Source organism: Triticum aestivum, chromosome 5A (assembly GCF_018294505.1).
Source record: "Triticum aestivum cultivar Chinese Spring chromosome 5A, IWGSC CS RefSeq v2.1, whole genome shotgun sequence".
Lineage (NCBI taxonomy): Eukaryota > Viridiplantae > Streptophyta > Magnoliopsida > Poales > Poaceae > Triticum > Triticum aestivum.
The window spans coordinates 247,845,897-247,857,144 of NC_057806.1; the positions used below are offsets into that span (position 1 = coordinate 247,845,897).

The following is an 11,248-nucleotide window of genomic DNA, read 5'->3' on the forward strand; positions in this document are numbered from 1 at the left end:
ATAATAATAATAAACAAGAAAGAAACCAAACCGCCCCGGTGCGGGAAGCGCCTGGCGCGCGACATGTGGCGGCGTTGGGACGCTCCCGCACACCAGAAAAGTGTCCGCTGGGGCACCCAGCCATGGGGTGCCACCCAATTTAGTTGCTCCCATGGTAATCATACCACAGGATCCAGGTGATGCGATACACCTAGGCAGGCCAAGAGAGCCCGAGCGTATCCTGAAAGTTCATCTTGTGCACTGGAAAAGTACCTCGGGTTTCCAAAGTTGTTAGGACTTGTTTTCCAAGTTTTGTGATATTTCTAGCAAAAGTATCCACATGCATTTCTACACCAAAGAGGTTGTTAAAGATATATTATGGCGGCTGTTATGGATATCTTATGGCGGATGTTATGGATGTCTAGTTAAAGATCAAGATTAAACATACATGGTTTATTAGAAGTTGATGCCTGTAACTCTCTTCTTTAACTCTCTTGTAAACCTCCGTGTATCTCTCTTACTCTCAACGTGCTATGCACAATTGTAACAATCAAGTGTATGCATTTATGGGATAAGCCCCATCCTATGAATATATAATATGCGGGCTCTCCACCAGGAGAATTGAGACGCTTTACCCATCTTGACATGGTATACAGAGCCTCCTTCTTCCATCACATCTAGCAAACCCCTCACCACCGCAGCCTTCATCTTCCACCTTGAGCCGCCATGTCCTCCTCCACCCAAGTTTCTCCCCTTGGCCTCAATTACACCACATCCGAGCCTCTCAACCGAACCAACTATGTCATCTGGAAAGCCCAAGCTCGTTCCCAAATCATGGGGGCTGGGCTATATGGGTACATCGATCAATCCACAGTCGAACCCACAAAGACCATCATGACCAAGAACTCCGATGAGAAAGAAGAGATCATTCCCAACCCCGCCTACAACCCCTGGCTCATCCAGGACCAACAGATCGTGGCCTATCTCCTCCGGAACCTCTCTAAGGAAGTTCTTGTTCAGGTTGCATCCCTAGAAAAATCCCAAGCGATCTGGTCAGCACTCGCTAACATGTTCACCGCCCAATCCCTCTCCCATGCCAACAATTGCCGCATCGCCCTCTCAAACGCCCAAAAAGGCTCACAGAGTGCATCTACTTACTTCAGTCAGATGCGAGCCCTCTCTGATGAGCTCGCTGCAGCTGGCAAACCCATCAAGGACGAGGAGCTTCTCTCCATCATCGGGGGGCTGGATATGGATTATCAGCCCCTCATCTCGGCGCTGGATGTCCGCGCGGAGCCCCTGACCGTGGATGATCTCTTCGGCATGGTCTCAAATTTCGACCAACGAGTCGAGATGTTACAAGGAACGGGGGCAGGTGCCTTCAAATCCTCTGCCAATCTCGCTGCCAGAGGCCGTGGCGGGTCTCCCAAGGGCTACCGCAAGGGTGGTGGTCGTGGCGGTGGCTATGGTGGTAACAACAGTGGCAACAGCTACAACACCGGTGGCAACAGCAATTACAACACCGGTGGCGGCGGCGGTGGTGGTGGCGGCGGCGGCGGCCACTACCACAACAACAACTACTACTACTCCGGCAATAACCGGCGCCCCTCCTATAACAACAATAGGGGTCGTCCGTTTCAAGGTTATGATGAGTATGAAAATAAATGTCAAATTTGCAAAAAAATAACCACATTGCAAGGGATTGTGATTGGCACTATGCCGAGAACAATTCACAACGCAAGAAAGTTGCAGCAGCTGCAGATACATCTTATGGAGTTGATACCAATTGGTACGTTGACTCTGGAGCCACAAATCACATCACCAATGAGCTTGAAAAGGTGACCATGAGCGAGAAGTACCGTGGCCATGATCAAGTCCACAACGCAAACGGTGAAGGTATGAAGATAGATCATGTTGGTCATGCAATTGTCAATACCCCTCATCGGAATATTCATCTTAGAAATATCTTACATGTCCCACAAACTGAGAAAAATCATCTTTCTGTTCATCGTATTGCCATAGATAACAAAGTTTTTCTTGAGTTTCACCCCTACTTCTTTTTGATTCGTGATCAGGCCACGAGGAAAATTCTCTACCGCGGTAGATGTGTGCATGGGCTCTACCCTTTGATTCCTCAGTTTAGAAGCTTCAATAAACAAGTGTGTGGTGTCATCAAAATTTCATCGGAACGGTGGCATGCGCGGCTAGGACATCCTTCTTTTGTTATTGTTCAACAAGTGCTTCGAAATAATCAGCTCCCATGTGTTGGTGAGCGTAGTCTTGAAACTATTTGTGATTCTTGTCAAAAAGCGAAAGCTCATCAATTACCATATCCTATTTCCACTAGTATTTCTACCAAGCCATTGCAACTTGTTTTTTCTGATGTATGGGGTCCAACTCCTTCTTCCGTTGGTAGACATACTTACTATGTTAGTTTCATAGATGACTACAGTAAATTCACTTGAATCTATCTTCTTAAAAAACGTTCTGATGTTTTTCAAGTTTTTCATAATTTTCAAGCTCTTGTTGAACGCCAATTTGACACTAAAATCCTTGCTGTCCAATCTGATTGGGGTGGTGAATACAAGAAGTTAAACTCGTTTTTTCAAAAGTTGGGTGTTTTGCATCATGTTTCATGCCTGCATGCTCACCAACAAAACGGATCTGCCGAGCGCAAACATAGGCATATAGTTGAGGTAGGATTTGCTCTCCTAGCCGCCTCCATGCCTCTCAAATTTTGGGATGAGGCATTTCTTACTGCAGTTCATCTCATCAATATGCTACCCAATCGTGTCATCAACAATGAAACACCCATGCAACGACTCCTTCATACTCGACCGAACTATAACTCTCTTCGTGTCGTTGGATGCGCTTGTTGGCCAAACCTTCGTCCCTACAATACTCACAAACTCATGTTTCGCTCAAAATAATGTGTTTTCTTGGGTTATAGTGCGCAACACAAAGGTGTCAAGTGCCTTGATGTTCCTACAGGTCGAGTATATATTTCTCGTGATGTGGTCTTCGATGAAACTATCTTCCCTTTTGCTCATCTACATCCTAATGCCGGTGCCCTACTTCGCCAAGAAATCCTTCTACTACCACCTCATTTGTCTGGTTTTCATCAAGGGAATGACAATTGTACTGACCACTTGACTAACTCTTCTAACCGTGCAAATGAGATTTGTGATGACGCAGGCTCAAGTGGTGAAGCAATAGAAAACAATTTGGCGTCAAATGGTGAAGAAAATGGCCAAAATGGCCCATATTTCATGTGTCCCCCGCTACGTGACAGAGCTGCTCCCGAATCTGCATCGGGATCGCGTGCAATTACCGGATCGGGTCTAACCACGTCCCTCTCCTCCTCTCCACCACGGACCTCTCCTCCTCTCCACCGCGGACGAGCGCCCCCCCACTCCGTCGCGGTTCCGGTTTGAGCTTTTCTGGCTTAATCAGGCGGGCTTCCGGGAGGCTGTCGTCGCTCGCTAGATCTCCGCTCGCGCCTCCCCTCATCGCTCCATGTCCGCAGTTGACTCGTGGCAGTTCTGTGCCAAGCTCGCCCGCCAATTCATGAAGGGATGGGGCGCTAACCTTGGCCGGGACCTACGCGAGCGCAAAAAGGCCCTCCTGCTGGCTATCCAAGGCCTGGACGCCCGTGCTGACACCTCCGGGATCTCCCAGGATGAATGGATGCTAAGATATGATCTTGAAGACCAGCTCTCAACCATCTACACGGATGAGGAGGCCTACTGGAGGTTGCACGGTACCCAACGGTGGGTGTTTCGGGGCGACACGCTAACACCGCCTATTTCCAGGCGATAGCTAATGGGCGGCGGCGGCGGAACTCCATCCACTGTCTGTGGGATGGAGACACGCCTCTCGTTCGCCCCTCGGCCATCCGTGCCCATGTTGATGGCTTCTACAAAGCCCTATTTACCCCCACCCATCGGGGTGGGGCTAGCCTTGCCCCCGACATTTGGTCGGGTAACCAGTTGGTCTCCGTTGAGGCCAATGCGGCATTGGTGGCCCCCTTCGCTGAAGACGAGGTCCTCGCCGCTATTAAGCGGATGAACCCCTCCTCGGCCCCGGGGCCGGATGGTCTGCCCGTTATGTTCTTTAAAACGTTCTGGCAGACCATCAAGCCGGAGGTCATGGCCCTATTTGAGGAGTTCTACTCGGGGTCCATGGATCTTGGGCGCCTTAACTATGGGATCGTTACCCTCATCCCCAAGGTCCCGGGCGCCTCCGACATCCGCCAGTTTCGTCCCATCACAGTGATCAATGTGATTTTCCGGATCCTGGCTAAAGGGTACGCCAATAGGGTGACCCTGCTCGCTGACGCGGTTACCCACCCTAACCAATCTGCCTTCATCCAAGGCCGATTTATTCTGGATGGGGTGTTGGTCTTCCACGAAGTCCTTCACGAGGTCCGGGTGAAACACCATCGTGCAGTCTTCTTGAAGCTTGACTTCCACAAAGCGTACGACACGGTCCATTGGCCCTTCTTGCAGGAAGTGCTGCTCCGCAAGGGCTTTGACGACCGATGGGTGACTAGAGTTATGCAGCTCATCTCCTGCAGCCGGACAGCTGTGAACATTAACGGCGACATTGGGCCCTACTTCCCCACCCTTTGTGGGGTCCGTCAGGGTGACCCGTTCTCGCCATTCCTGTTCAACATGGTGGTTGATGCCCTTGCCACCATCCTTGACAAGGCCAAAGTTGCCGGCCATATTCGCGGCATCGTCCCCCATCTAGTCGGAGGGGGAGGGGTCTCCCCCCTGCAATATGCGGATGATACCATTATAATGGTGGAGGGCTCAGTTCAGGACATTGCTAACCTGAAGTTCCTCCTGTGCTTCCAACAGATGTCGAGGCTAACTATCAACTTCGATAAGAGCGAAGTGATGGTTCTTGGGTATTCCCCGGACGAAGCACAGGCTATTGCGGACCGACTGAATTGTCGGTTGGATTCTTTCCCCACGACCTACCTGGGGATCCCCATTAGTGATACGCGCCTCACCGTGGCCGACCTCCGCCCCACGGTGACCTGAATGCAACATCGGGTTGAGCCCTGGAAAGGGCGCTGGTTGTCGAAGGCAGCTCGTGTGATCCTCATCAACTCCTCGCTTGCCAGCCTTCTTTGGTTCCTCATGAGCTTCTATAGCCTGCATGAGACGCTCCATCAGGAAATAGCCAAGTACCAATCCAGATTCTTCTAGGCTGGTGAGGGTGATAAGCAGAAATACCATATGGTGAGCTGGCCCGATATTTGCAAACCCAAGGACCAGGGCGATCTTGGGATTTTGTCCTCTCGGCGCATGAACATTGCCCTCCTGACCCGTTGGCTCTGGCGCATTGCCAATGGTGATGGAGACCTTTGGCTCACCATCATCCGGAACAAGTACCTTCGGGGCCAGCCACTCGCATTCTGTCAGCGCTCTGGTGGCTCCCAGTTTTGGCAGGCCGTCATCCAGCTGCTACCTGTGCTCCGCATTGGCACGTCCATCTCGGTTGGTACTGGGTCCTCGACCCTGTTCTGGTTTGATCGGTGGATCGGCGACCTCCCCTTGGCCGCGCGATTTCCAGAGCTCTTCACCATTGCAGTGGACCCTCGGGTATCTGTCGAGGCGGCCCTTATTGACTTAGGGCGCCTCGCCTTCCGCCGCCGCTTTGGCCCGCCTGAAGTGGCCGCTTGGGATGCCCTCCTCCAGGACATCGCCCTCCTCCCGATGAACGGCGTCGACACCCCCGATGCCATCTCTTGGCGACTGGAGCCCTCCGGCTGCTTCTCCACCAAATCTCTCTACGCGGCCATCGCCCCCTCGACGGCCCCCGAGCCCTTTAGTTTGATTTGGGATATCCGATTGCCCCTGAAAATCAGGATCTTCCTATGGCAATGGATCCGCGGCCGCCTCCCGTCCGGGGTGGAGGTCCTTAAGCGTAATGGACCTGGAGATGGGATTTGTCCCCTGTGCGGCACGGTAGAGGATGCTAACCACATCTTCTTCTCTTGCTCCACGGCCCAGTTTGTATGGTCCTGTTTCCGTGAGACTGTTGGTGGCCAGTGGTGCAACACCAACTTCCCCGACCTGCTGCGGAAATCCACGCATCCCCTCCCCGCTACCGCCATATTAGATGGTTGTGCGTTGGGGTCCTTGCCTGGACGCTTTGGACCGTTCGCAACAAGCTTGTCATCCAGAAGGTGCTTCTTCGACGTGCTACTGACGCAATCTTTAAAATGTGTGGTTACTTGCAGCTTTGGCGGCCGCTTAGCCGCCCCCAGGACCGGGACGCCATCAACACTCTCCTCGCCGACCACCGATCGATGGCGTTCCGCTTGGCGCCCCCGCTCCCACCCCCCGAGCCCGACTAGCTACTCTTTTGCGCTCCGCGTGTGCTTGTTTTTTCTGGTTTTCAGGGCTTGTTGAGTTGTGCCCTCAGCACTAACCCTTGGATTTCCCTCTGTGTGAGACTTTTGTATTTGTGAGACTTTATGTGTGTGTGTGTGTGTGAACCTTATCGGATGTTGGCTTGGGCAGTTGCTTTATCATATAAAGCGGGGCGAAAGCCTTTTTCGGTAACGGCGGTGTCAGCGCAGGCGCGATCCGCTCCAGGATCGGAGCGCTACAACACAGAATCCACGCCAGGAGTTGCTGCTCGCCAACCCCCACCTGCCACGTCCTCACCTGGGGGGCCGTCATCCACGCTTGCAGGACTGGCCGACCACGCGGTTTGGCCCGGACCCAAGTCTACGTCAGGCGGACGGTGCGCCAGCCCGATGCAGGCGCGGGATCCCAGCCTGATTCAGCTGGCTTGCCTGGGTTTTCTGCACCATCCACTGAAGCTTCGCCCACATATATGTGTTAGACCTTTGAGCCTGAGCATTGATAGTTGTGGATGACACTAGGAGAGTTGGGACAATTTTCGTTGGTTTATTTCTCACACAATGCCATTCCAACCTGAGGGGTTGGGGTTACATACTTATAGGCTGCTAGCCAGCCAAGCATATGCTGAGATGCTACTAAGATGCCGGTCTAAGATGCTAGTCTAAGATGCCAGTCTAAGATGCTATCCTAACTGCCAGTCCTTGATGGTCAGGAACTCTATCCTAACTGCCACAAGGACCATGTGCTGCAGCCCCACAAGGACCATGTGCTGCAGCCCCACAACGACCCTAGTACAGACTTATCCAACAATATGGCCATAGAAGATCCGGCAGCGGCACATGTCACAGCAGCAACCTCGGGATTGCCTGGATCCTCTGTCCAGGAGCAGTCTGGTATTTCCTGCGCCTGGATCATCTACAACAGTCCAGCAACATAGTACACCACCACGTGCAAGACTTCGAACAGGGGTAATTCAACCTGTAAATTATAAAGTTAAATTTAGCTTGGCGTGTTCAACAGGAGAACCTAGTACTTTTCAAGAAGCAAGTGTGGATCCCAAGTGGAGAAAAGCTATGGAGGAAGAGTTCCAAGCACTTCGGAAAAACAAGACATGGCACCTAGTTCCTTCACATCGAGGTAAAAATTTAATTGACTGCAAATGGGTGTTCAGGATAAAGAGAAAGTCAGATGGTACAATAGATCGTTACAAGGCTAGACTTGTTGCTAAAGGATTCAAACAGAGGTATCGCATAGATTATGAGGATACATTCATCCAGTCCTGTTGTTAAGGCTGCCAGTATCCGTCTTGTTTTGTCTATTGCCGTATCCAGAGGCTGGAGTCTCCGACAGCTAGATGTGCAGAATGCGTTTCTTCATGGTGTTCTGGAAGAGGAAGTGTACATGAAACAACCTCCGGGGTTTGAAGATAAGAATAAACCTTTTCATGTGTGCAGGCTTGATAAATCTCTTTATGGGTTGAAGCAAGCCCCTAGAGCATGGTACTCACGTCTGAGTTCAAAGTTGCAAACACTTGGTTTTGTTCCTTCTAAATCCGACACATCACTATTTATTTACAACAAGTTCAAAACATCCATATTTGTGCTTATATATGTTGATGATATCATTGTCACAAGCTCATCAAATGAGGCAGTAACTGCATTGTTAAAGGATTTGAATTCAGAATTTGCCCTCAAGGATCTAGGTGACCTGCATTACTTCCTTGGAATTGAAGTCAATAAAAACAAGGAAGGTGGTCTTCATCTTTCCCAAGAAAAATATGCAACTGATCTTTTGAATAGAGCTGGATTGCAGGGCTGTAAACCATCACCAACACCATTGTCCATTTCAGAAAAACTCTCTTGCTGAAGGAGAACTCCTGAGTCAAGAGGATGGTACTAAGTATAGAAGTTTGGTGGGTGCACTTCAGTATTTAACTCTGACCAGGCCTGATATTTCCTTTGATGTCAATAAGGTTTGTCAGTTTCTGCATGCACCAACTACAGCTCATTGGACTGCTACCAAACATATACTGAGATATGTGAAAAATACTTTGAGTATTGGCCTAACCTTTAGCAAGTCATCATCCACACTTGTTAGTGCATTTTCTGACTCTGACTGGGCAGGTTGCATAGATGATAGAAGATCAACAGGTGGTTCTGCAGTCTTCTTTGGACCTAATTTGATCTCATGGTGTGCAAAGAAACAAGCCACAGTTTCCAGGTCAAGTAATGAGGCAGAATACAAAGCATTGGCAAATGCAACAGCAGAGATTATATGGGTCATGTCCATGCTTAAGGAACTTGGCATGTCACACACCAACCCCATGTCTTTGGTATGACAATCTTGGTGCTACATAACTATCTGCTAATCCTATCTTTCATGCAAGAACCAAACACATAGAGATTGACTATCATTTTGTGAGGGAAAGAGTTGCTAATAAGGAGTTGCAGATTCGGTTTGTTCATTCAAAGGATCAAGTTGCAGATGGTTTTACAAAAGCATTGGCCACACGACCGTTTGAGGAATTCAAGCGTAATCTTAACTTGGGAAGTTCAGATTAAGGGAGGGTGTTAAAGATATATTATGGCGGCTGTTATGGATATCTTATGGCGGATGTTATGGATGTCTAGTTAAAGATCAAGATTAAACGTACATGGTTTATTAGAAGTTGATGCCTGTAACTCTCTTCTTTAACTCTCTTGTAAACCTCCGTGTATCTCTCTTACTCTCAACGTGCTACGCACAATTGTAACAATCAAGTGTATGCATTTATGGGATAAGCCCCATCCTATGAATATATAATATGCGGGCTCTCCACCAGGAGAGTTGAGACGCTTTACCCATCTTGACAGAGGTAACAGCTACCATGTCTTGTATCGGGAACACTGCTAAGAGCCCTTATTTGTCCATCTATGGTACATAACAGAACACCTGCATGACAGGCAATAGCGCTAAATATTAATAGTGCATGTTCAAAATGCTGAAATAAGCGCATACTTTACAGAGTGTCTTCTTAACCTGTTTTGCACACATCACAAAACTACAAGATTGCAATGTATGTCTAGTCAGAGTCATAGTTACCAGATTCGCTCAAACCATTGTCGAACTCTGATCTAGATCGATCGATCTAGATTGGCGTTCGAATTCGTTCGATTCATTCCAGATTTGCTGTCTGATTCGCGACCCAAGGGCGAACCGACATGGGTGTCCTTCATGTCCTCATAGTTGCTGCTTGACAGTGCTACCTCCGTCACCCTTAATTTCAAGCAAGACGGGAATAGAGTTCAACCAGTAGCACTGTCAAGGAGCAGCCTGGACGCGTCGCTGGAAGGAGATGGAAGAGAGCTGCAGCCAGCACGGAGCAGCGTGCACACGGCGCTGAGAAGGCATGGGAGCAGGCAGAAGAAGCTTCGTAAGGAGGATTTTCAGGGCCTGATTGACCAGTTGAGAAACAGATTAGGGCTCTGGCGAACTGGATTCCTCTACCAGAGCGGTCATTTAATTTTAGTCCAAGCAGTGTTATCAGCCATCCCAATCTTTCACTTAATGTCCCTTGACCATCCACCGTGGGTGTTCAAGGCCATTGACAAAATCCGCAGAGCATTCCTTCGGAAAGGTACTAATGTGGTAAAAGGTGGCCACTGCTTGGTGAGTTCGAATCAAGTTTGTCGTCCGAAGGAGAGCGGAGGACTAGGCATTCTGGACCTAAAGATCATGAGCTCCGTGCTTCGGTTGCGTTGGGCTTGGAAGGCACGTACATCAAATAATCGTGTGTGGAGCATCTTGATAAACCCTTTGGAAAATCATGAAAGGCGTCTACTCGATGCTGCTGCTCATGTTGAGTTACGTAATGGGAATAGATTTTTTTTGGACCGATAGATGGATCAATGGCGCAGCAGTAGAAGATATCACGCCGGAAGTTTTCAGTTCTGTGCCTTCAGTCGCCAGGGAGAGAAGAACAGTAGCAGAAGCAATGGTCAGTGCAGTCGGGATTATAAGGACATAAAGGGGAAAATAAATATTCGTATCTTTCATCAGGTTTTAACCTTATGGGAGGTGATTTCTGAAGTTCAGATTATACAGGTGCTGAAGACAAATGGAACTGGTCATGGAATCCTAAAGGTACCTCTCTCGAAACAGGGTTTCGCCCGCTTTATATATAAAGCAACAACCACAACAAGTACACGGCCGAATGATACAAGATGGTGAGGTAACCCTCGTACAACGCCGATCCCAAGATAAACGGATCCCATAGAACGCAAGCGACTATGCTACCGAAAGAGTACATTGGAAGAGCATAAAACAACGCAACACAAAGCCCTAAACACCTAAGTTCCACGACAACGCCCAGGAGGGAGAACGGCGCAAAGTGTCGCCGCTGTCGAGTCCAGAAGGGACAAGGGTCTTCACCCGGAACTCTGACACGGAGAGGAGCACCACGACGACGTCTTCGGAAGAGAACGGCGCCCGCGAGCGTCGCCGTCGTCGACGACAAAGCGCGGAGCTTTCGCTCGGCAGCTCCCCTATGCCCCCACGAGGTCTTCAGGACAAGTGCGGCGAGATCAGATCTCCAGGTCCGGATCAGGGCGACGCCACTGCCAAAGATAAGGAGCGTGCCCGGGCCACCACCGCTATACCTCCTGCTGTCCACACGACCAAGAGGAAAAGCCACCACACAACATGGTGCTCGCCGGAGAGCCAACCATGCGGAGCACCCTCCAGAGCCGCCGCCCCGGCATCCATGTCCGAGCCACACCACCCATCATCCACATCACGGTGCACCAACCACAGAACGGAGGAAGAGTAAAAGGCGTCTCCTTTCACTCCTAGCCCAGCATCAGTCATGGAGTTTGTGTCGATGCCTCCACGGTAGGCTGCTTCCACAC

General features: G+C 50.0%; 1 protein-coding gene across 8 annotated transcripts in view; it reads right to left on the minus strand.

The window, feature by feature from the left end:
- LOC123102900 (SAGA-associated factor 29 homolog A) overlaps positions 1-11,248 on the minus strand; it is a 47,858-nt gene that overhangs the window by 3,202 nt on the left and 33,408 nt on the right. For 3 of the 8 annotated variants that reach the window (XR_006449466.1, XR_006449463.1, XR_006449465.1), the window contains one exon: positions 9,203-9,293. The exons of 4 other annotated variants lie outside the window; for them this stretch is intronic. The gene's annotated coding sequence lies outside the window, so the exon portion shown is untranslated. Of the gene's footprint in view, positions 1-8,429; positions 8,537-9,202; positions 9,294-11,248 lie in introns of all 8 variants that reach the window. One more of the 8 variants, XR_006449464.1, reaches the window with a different exon arrangement.